This window comes from Chinchilla lanigera, unplaced genomic scaffold (genome assembly GCF_000276665.1).
Source record: "Chinchilla lanigera isolate Chin_1 unplaced genomic scaffold, ChiLan1.0 scaffold00015, whole genome shotgun sequence".
Taxonomy (NCBI): Eukaryota; Metazoa; Chordata; class Mammalia; order Rodentia; family Chinchillidae; genus Chinchilla; species Chinchilla lanigera.
The window spans coordinates 19735438-19745100 of NW_004955416.1; the positions used below are offsets into that span (position 1 = coordinate 19735438).

At 38.7% G+C, this 9663-nt stretch overlaps 1 long non-coding RNA gene across 10 annotated transcripts in view; it reads left to right on the forward strand.

Annotated features, from left to right (window-relative positions):
• Positions 1–227: 227 nt before the first annotated feature.
• Positions 228–9663, forward strand: part of LOC102015631 — a 261484-nt gene continuing 252048 nt past the window's right edge. For all 10 annotated transcript variants that reach the window (XR_001233360.1, XR_001233355.1, XR_001233357.1 and 7 more), the window contains exon 1: positions 228–540. This is a non-coding gene — a long non-coding RNA (uncharacterized LOC102015631). The remainder of the gene's footprint in view (positions 541–9663) is intronic.

The following is a 9663-nucleotide window of genomic DNA, read 5'->3' on the forward strand; positions in this document are numbered from 1 at the left end:
GTTGTTTTTGTCTGTTTGCTCTGGTCTGTGTTATTCATGTAAGTGGCTTGGCTCAGCTGACCCTTAGCTCTCTGTTTCTGTTTAAAAATGGAGCACTGGGAAGCTCAAAGCTGATGAAAGCTCCGTGCTTGTTTTCTTTGGAAGGTGATCCAGCTGGGTCAGTTTCTGCGAACCTGTCCCTTCCCTTCATACAAATATTTTCAGCCTTTTCACATGGTCTGGGGAAATATTCTCTAGAAAAACATCATGTGACCTCCTTGTACATGTTTACCACCCTCCTTGGAACCATGCGGCAGGTGAATTGGAGGATCATAGTATTTGGTGCATAAATGTTCACCTGTGGCTACCATTTTCAGCACCCTGTGCATAGAGAGCTCCAGCCCAGAGTCAATGTTTTAACGTATAGAGAAGAAACCTCCAGGCTGCTGCTATCGAGAGGGGGTGTAGCCACCCAGGCCAGGAAGAAGACTTGAGATCTACTTGGGACTTACGTAGAAGGCAACCTTGCTTTCATCCTTACCTTTGCATCTGCCTCCAAAGGTAAAGCATGCTGTCAATTCTGGTACCTTTGGGGGATTCTGGTTGTTTTCCCACTGCTGGCTTTTAGGAGTCAACGTTCTTGGGTCTGATGTAAGAAGTATATCATACTTTCTGTTTTCTAGCTTCCTAAATGCTGAAGCTATTGTCTGTCCTCTCTTTCTTGTCTTTATGGCTTTATTTATTTATTTGTTTTAAATCCTCTCATGTTAGTGTAATGTGGTGTAATGAAGGAGTGGACCTTTATGGATTTATTCAGTCACTGAGCTTAGCTGAAGTGTGTGTCTTTCTCCTAGAGTAAAATTTTAGTCATTTAATGTTTCAGTTAATTCAGATTTTATGTATGTAGTGTGCTTTGATGAGAGACAAAGGAAAGGAGGGGAATGGAGGGAGGGAGCAAGGGAGAGAGAGAGAGACTATTGGGACCTTGTGGCCATCTATTGGTCTGTGTATTTGGAGGTCAATGGGAATTTTCCCGTTTCCTGTTTATAAAAGGTGACGTTGAGAAAAGATCCTAAATCTGGCTAAGCACCCTTGGGATGGTGGGATGCAGCCAACTGTGTTTAACTTTTAGTCCTTAAGCTGCAAGAGAGAGAATATTATAAAGCACATTTTTGAAAGCATTCCCCAAAGCAATACTTTCTGATTAGCCCTTCACTAACTGGACTTGGGAAGCAGCCCACACATCTTTGGCTAAGTCAGTGCTCATTGAGGTTTTCTGTGTGCTTGGGAGCTCTGCTTTCACACCCTTCTCTCCAGCTTCACATCAAAATGAGAAAAGAGGGAGTGCAGAATCATTGAAATAAAAAGCACAGATCATCCCTTTTTCTCCCGCCTAAAGACACTGTTATCATTTTGTTATAGTTTCTTTCTCTACCTTATCCCAGGCATTTTTTCTTTTAAAAAAAGATATTTTGTTCATCATATTGACTAAGATGGATAAGTAAATCACAGAAGAGGACCACACACACTCCGCTGCCCAAATTTTGGTTTCCCCTGCTTGAAGATGATTCTCTTGAGAACCCCATGTGTGAGGGTTTATAGTGCTGGTATTATCATGTCTCTTGCCTGATTGCCCTGTTCTCACCTGAGTCTCTGTATCTGTCTCTGTCTCTCTCTGTAGGTCTGGGTCAGGACTGGAGCAGGTCACATACAATAAGGAGTACTAGTGCTCTACAAAGGAGGGGCAGCCACATTTTTGCAATGGATGAAATGGCTTTGCTTATGAAAGGGCTTTTTCTCTCAGGCTTGGCAAGAAGCAGAAAGATTTTTCTCCCTCTATCCAGTTGGAGTGAATATATATATATATATATATATATATATATATATATATAAAGAACACATGCATTATGAAAAGCTCATTGGGCCTGAACTAGGACCAGGCAGCTGCAGAACTGTGATACGAGCTTCTAATGCTTCATAGTGCCAAGACTGTCAGAAACTGCTTCTGGGGTCTGAAAGGCGACAGCAGGATTCAGCGTTCCTCTGACAACCACTCAGAAAATAGAATGTGAAGAAATGAGAGGAAGGAAGATGGGGAGGGGGCAAGTCATCAGAATGCTTCCTACTTCTGCATGGATGCCTAGAAAATGCTGGTCTCATGAAGGTCGCAGGGGAGGGGTTTACACAGGCAGTGCCGATACACGACCTGTTCTTGCAGGAGCAAAGGGTCTTAGTTTCATTATTTGGGAAGATTGCCCCTCATTTACATAGACGCACATATCCTGGACTCCATTTTGTTTTCTCATCACTCGCTTGACCCTCCATGTCAGGGGTCAGCCAGCTGTTTTTTTCTGTGAAGGTCTAGGCAGTAAACATATCGTGGCTGTGGTCCATTTGGTCTCTGTCCTAAGCACTCCATCCTACTGCTGGTGTGTGAAAGCAGTAATGGTATTATATGATAAAGGAGTATGACCCAGCTCCAGTGGGACTTTATTTATGGGCATTACACATCAACTTTCAGTTGATTTTTGCAAGCCATGAAATACTATTTAGAATTTTCCCAACCATTTAGCAATGTCAAAATCACTCTTTGTTCATGGGCTGTGCAAAAGCAGACTACAGGTAGGATATGACTATGGGTTCTGCTCGGCCAAACTCTGGCTATGTCCAAAGCAGGCTATTGCAGAGGAAGAAGGGATCTCTGGCTCCTCCTTTCTTCCTTTTTCATCCCTTCTCTTTGTCCCTCCCATTGTGCTGCCTTGGAAATCAGAAGTCAAAGCCCAAGGCAGGGAAAGGTTTCTTTTTAACCTACAAGTAGAAGTACCATGATAAAGACACAAGGTTCATGAACAGTTTTCCCAATGTTGACCAAGACTACGAGGTTGTTGTTGAAAGTCTGAAGGGTAAGCCCTCCTGATGCTCAGATCACATCTGAAACTTATTTCTTTATTATCTTCCTATTCTCTCAATATAATTTAATATAAGTTGTTGGTTCCTGTCAGTCACTGTGCTGAACTCCACTGGGTCATAGAGACAAGGAAAGTCAAACTGCCTTCTAGGAGTTCACTTCTTCCGGATCTGGTTTTGAATAATCCAAACTTATATAAACTATGGTTAAAATAAAAGTTAGAGGAAATCATTCTTGGAGTAACAAAAAATGGGGAATAAAGAATGAATGACGAAGTCACTCTTACTATGCTTTGGGGGTTAAAATAACCAGATTATTATTTTAAGTGGGGGGCACTTAAGAAATTTGGCTTCTAAATGATATGATCACTACCAAATGATACATCGATTCGTCTGTTTCCAGATATTTTTGAAAATGTCCTTACTATCTATGTTACTTCCTTCTGTAAAGTTCTGTTGGTTCAGCCTTTGTCCTTTGTGGCTGGAATTTTGCCTTTGGAAATAGCAGCCTTCATTATGCAGTCACATTTTGTAAATTAGCTCAGGCATCTTGCTGGTGATAATGAGTCAAAAATTTCATGCAAAGCACATTGTGAATAGATGCGTTGTCCTGGCAAAGACCCCACCTGTTGTGTTGAAACAGAGAGATAGAAAGAGGAACACAGACTTTGGAGTGAGGCAGACATAAATTTAAGTTCTGTGCGATGTGAAAGATGACGATGTGAAGATGACTCTCTACTTCTTTCACTCTGTTTCCTTATCTGCAAAGTGGGCCATGAGTATTTCCTTCCACCGTCATTGTGAGGCTCAGAGCTGATATGTGTAAAGCGCTCTGTGCATGTGTCTTTAGACACTCTCGTCTTATTCATGTGCTGCCAAGAATAGTTTACTCCAGGAAGAACTGTCTTGAGACAGGTTTTTGAGATTACTCTGGAACAATGTTAAATAAAGGAGGCAAGATATTTTTCTCTTTTGTTTGTGAAGTATAGGCCTTCTTGGGTTCAGTTAATGGTGAAATTCTGCCCAGAAAAATCTGACACTTCACTTATGAATCATACTAGAAACACTAAGTTTCAACATTAGTTACTATTTTTTAAAAGAGTGTTATTTGTTCCACTTCCCTGGAAAGATCAACTAAATGTCAGATTGCCCCTGCTTCTGCTAATCTTTCAAAATACTCACCACAACAGTCATAACAACTCCTTCATGCTCAAATTTATTTGAGAAGTGTTCTTCTATACATAGTATTATTGAGTTTTTATTTAAGAAAAAGCTTCCCCACATGAAATGTAGATTTATTATATAACTGGAACACCAAAAAGTAGGTCTAAAACTTCTCTTCATCTAATCACATAAAGCTAGCCATAGTTAAATCATCTTTCCCATTCTGGTATATTTTAGTCTTATCTTCTTCTTATTTTCTTATGTTCACTATTCTCCCTTGAATAGTAATGATGATGATGACGTAGTGTATATTTGTGTAATAACTTTGCATGCAATATACAAATCTATCTCTTTGAAATAGGGTGTGTTTGTTGTGGATATACATACTCACCACAAAAAAGTTGAAAAATACTAAAAACTATGTAAGAGTTATGAAGGACCCTCCATAATCTGGTCATACTGACATAATTTTATTTTACATATTTTCTATAGTGTTTTTAGCGTACCAAGACCTTACTACATACTTTGATGTTTTGAGTATACTTTTCATAGAAACCATCACCAAAATAAGATATTTGGAAAAGAATTTGGTGACAAGTATTTCTTCCAGGGAGTAGTATGTCCGTCAGTCTTTTCCCTTGAAACTGAAGTCAATGCCAGTAATATGGGTTATTCAGTACTAGCTTTAAAGGTAAATTTCTGAGCATGAAAGTAGACATGTTTCTATCAACAGCTCGGTAATTTTTCATTAAACTTTATTTTTAGGATGGTTTAGGTCAGTAGCAAAATAGAGCAGCAAATGCAGTTTTTATATCCCTTGCTCATTCAAATGCACATCCTCCACACTATCAATATCCCCAGGAGAGTGGTACATTTGTTAAAATGGGTGAACCAACACTGGTGCACCGTTATGATCCCAGGCCTCTAGCTGACCTTAGAGTTCATTCTTGGTGGTGTACCTTCTATGGGTTTTGACAAATGTGTAATGAAATGTGTCCACCACTGTAGCATCATACACAATAATTTCACTGCTCTGAACATCCTCTATCCTCTGTTCTTTCATTCCTTCCTCCAGATCAAGGGAGTTCTCATGGGTGTCTGTGTTAGTTCTTGCAAGGTGGTTGTTATAACGACAGCCAAATGACCACACTTCTCATTATGGCTTTTTCTCTTGCTTTTGGGCTTTTTCTCTTGCATGCATCTTGCCATGATGCCATCCTCCAAATAGCCCTCATTAGAGACCAAGGCAATGGGACAGCCCATCTTGGACTTTCAATGTCCCAAACTGTGAGTTAAACAAACTTGTCTTTGGAGCTGGGGATGTAGCTTAGGGGCACAGCGCCTTCCTGGCAAGCACAAGGTCTCGAGTTCAATTTTTGGTACCAAAAAAATAATACATAAATAAAAGCAAACAAACTTGTCTTTGTAAGTACCCAGCTTCAGATATTTTGGAAAATAGACATGCATCTATTTATTTAGTTTTTTTCTTTTTTAACCTGTTGATGTTATTAATATACCTCGTTAATTGATGTGATCGATGAATTACACTACTTGATTTAAGTATATGAAGAGTTTTATACCACAAACAAGTAGGATTTATCTCCTGAACACCTGGAATAAATTCCACTTGATTTTAGCATAAAAATCTTTATAGGCATTGTTGTATTTGAATATATAATATTTTGTTGAGAAGTTTGTATTTGTTTTAATGAGAAATACTGATCTGTTTGTCTAATTTTCATATTTGGTTTAATGTAGGTCTATTAGAATGAATTAGAAAACATTTCCTCTGCTTCTGTCTTCTGTGAGACATTGAGAAGAACTGTTATAATTTCTTTCTTGTATGTTTGGTAGAATTCGCCAGCATCCCATTTAGGAAATAGCTCAATTTTGATAGAACACGAACAAAATGACTGTTTGAAATAGTAATGCTTTTCTCACAATCTCCCAACTTGTGCATGGTTCCTCTATTTTTATCGGATGTGTGCAAAATAAATCATTGATAATTCTTTAGATATTTAGTTTTTCACAATGATAATTTTTAAAAGAGTAGTTTTAGGTAATGCTAAAAGGGAAGGGAAGGTGTAGAGTTTCCCGTGGACTTCCTCCCCTTCACAGGTGCAGTCGCTCTCATTCTCAACATCTCCCACAAGAGTGATGCATTTGTTTCAACTGATTCCATGTATGACACAGCACAATTACCCAAATTCTGACACTGAATTAGGCTTCAGTCTTCATTATATATTCCATAGCTATAACAAATGTATGACATGTATCCCCTTTGTAGTATCATACAGAGTATTTTCACTGCCCTAACAATTATCTGAGTTTCTTCTGTTCATCCCTTCATCCTACTTTACTTGGTAACCATGGGTCTTTTTACTGTCTCCACACTTTTGTCTTTTCCAGGATATCATATAGTTGGGATTGCATAGTATGCAGAAATTTTACGTTGATCTTTTTCACCTAGTAATATGCATTTAAGGTTTCTCCATGGTTTTTTCACAGCTTGATAGCTCATTTCTTTTTAGCACTGAGGCACTATTTATTTTTAATGAAGTCATCAGAAGTTGAAAAAGATTCCATCTCAAAGTAGAATAAAGGATGTGTCTCAGGAGAAAAATTTTCTAGTAGTGGGAAATGAGTAGTTGCAAAAGAATTTCTATAGGAAGCTCTGCAGCGCTTAGTTTTATATAGTACCCTCTCACCACTTAAACCATGTGATTTCCCAAGTTCTGTAAGTCTTTTCCTTCAAATGAGTTTTTGGAGTCACTGTATATGACCTCTTATTAGTCAGTATGTTTCTTTAATTTTTCTTAGGAGGGTGTGTATGTGGGATGCTTTCTGAAAATGCGTGTAAGAAGATTGACTTCTTCTGTGGTTTTCACACAAAAAGTCATACATTCTTGGGGCACAACTGTTTCTATTCAAGTTTTTATATTTTCTTTATTATTAGTTAACCTTTAGTGATAGAAATGTTTCTGAGACTAATCACTTTTTTGGTCCTTAGAGAATAACTCAAGTCATTTTCTCATGCTGCTTGTGAGATTTCCCTCCTTTCTTTATATTTCTAAAATGATGGAAAGGATGGGATACATGTGTTTCTTTTATTCTGTTTTGCCTGGAAGACAGTTACCTGTCTTAATGTGCATACTTACCATGTTAGGAAAATTTCCTTCTACTTCTATTCTATTTATTTTTCCATTTCAACTCTTCTCGTTATTACCTCATTTGATCCTAATTCTTAGCTTATGCATTGGTTCTCCCTCTCTTTCAGTCAAATTTGCCAGCATCAGCAATTTTCATTTTTTCTGTTTTAGGAAATTTTTAAAGTTTTTCTTCTTAACACGAGCCTCATTTTTCCTACCATGTAATCAGTCCCTCTTTACTGTTATCATTTTGCCATGGAATTCGCTATTGCAGTGTTTTTCTTGCAGTTTTACCTGTTCACACTTATATCCACCTCTGGTCTCCTTATGACCCTCCATTATTGTTTCATGGAAATTGTTTTCGTGGATGGTATTCATCTTTCTGGAGCTTTTCATAGCTTTTACCTCCTTATAATAAGTTTGAAAATTAAGTTTTAAGGAGTATGCAGCATGCAAGTACAAACAATTACTTATTTTCTGTAGCAGATCTGATCCTTGTCATGGACCATCACCTTGAGTCTTGAGGTGGGGGTCCATGACAAGGACAGAGCATTTCCTTTGTGTCCAGTTTGAATAGGCTCTTTCAGATGACTCACAGTCTTATGGGGAAATACCCAATCCTTTAGATTCTTTCCCTACCCTATCTTTGCATGTCTTCAAGACTTTGGGGCACAGAGGACTTTGGATTCACAAGGTATGTCCTGAATTTCTCTGGTCTCTGCTGTAGAGGAGTGTGTAGGTCTGGTCTGATTTGACCTGGACTGTGGTCCAGTGGGGAATCATAGGCCTTTTCTCTGGTCCTTTGGACATAGTGTGCTGGTGTCTACTGGCAAAGTTCTGAGCATTCATCTCTTAATTTGGTGTCTCTGCACACAGCAACCTTTTTGTATTGACTGAAGGCTCTGTTACCCTGCTAGCACTGGATCCCTTAAACTGCCCTTGGAGAATATGGCTTTGGCCTCAGTCTCCAACCATGTGCTTGATAGGTCTAACCTATTTCTTAGGTGGTATGTTGCTCTGATGACAAGCTGTATGCTACTCTTTGAAGTAAGGTTTGTAATCTTTTAGTCTGTGTCTAAGAAAGTAAGGAGGAAAATCCTATTTTGGAGTCTTCAACTTAGTTTTTATCAGCACAACCTCCTCTTGGATTTTGTCCTGGCTAAGACAGCAGGTCAGTGTATTTGCTTATGTGCATAACCTTCACTTCTCTCCTCAGACATTCCTTCCTTCTTTCCCAGCGCATCTACACTTTCTCTGTACCCAACTTGTACTTCTCCATAGTGTATGCACAATTGCTTAGCTTCCTCTTACTCTAAAACTCTATGAGTTTGATCTTAAAATTTATGTGAGTTCAGATCTCATTCATACCTTACATTTGATTAATAAAAAGTATTATCATTTTATTTCTTTTAGTTTAAAATTTCTTTCACTCTTGACAAAGGCTGATTTTCAATCAAATTCTAGTTTTCTCTAAATAATTTCTGGCTCTTCTTCCCAAAGGATACATGCTATTGGTGAGGAGAGCCACATGGCAACAATAAAATATATCTGATGCAGAAGGTTCAGAGATTCAAGTCCAGTGTGGACAATTTAGTGAAATCCTTCATCTCAAAAAAAAAAGGTCAAAGGGCTAGGATACTGGTCAGTGTGAAGACGCAGAGTTTAGTTCCCAGAACTGAACAGATATATATACATATATATATTTAGATATATACTTATATATAAATATAAACATATATTACATTAATATAAAAAGATAAATACAAAACATTGTATATAATACAATTTATACATATACATTCCATGGATGTATAGAATGATTTATAAAATAATCTCTTTTTGTGGTCTACTCCCAAGTATATCTGGTCGCTGCGCACTGACCACTTGACATCAGTAGGTATGACAATTAATCACTTTATGTCACGTTGGCTGGATTAGAAACTGCCTCACAGATTAGTAAAGTACAGTCCTGGGTGTATCTATGGATGACTGACATGGAGGCCAGCAACCTGAGGAGGGAAGACCCAACCCAGTTGTGGTTGGCACCAACCAATGGGTTTATAGCCTGGGTGGAATAAAAGGAAAGACAGGAACCATGGCCATTTTGAAGAGCGCTAGCCTTCCTCAGTAGCCGTCAGTTTTGGAAGTTCGTTCCTGGGTCTCCAGTTTCTTCAGCTTTCCAATTCAGACTCACACCTGTGACCCTCCAGTCAGCTTCCACATCTTTGATTTTGGATTTGGGCTGTGCCCTTGATTTCTTTTGTTAAGCAGCTTCCAGACTCCTGGGTTGAGCAGTGACAGAATCCTCTGGCTCTCCAGTGTGCAGATAGCCGTTATGGGCTCTTGTGCCTCCGATCCTGTAATGTCTGCCTAATAAATTCCCTTGCATAATTAGACGTGTACTTTCTATCGATTCTGTTCCTCTGGAGAACCTTAACCACTACCTGCTCCTCCCACATGCACC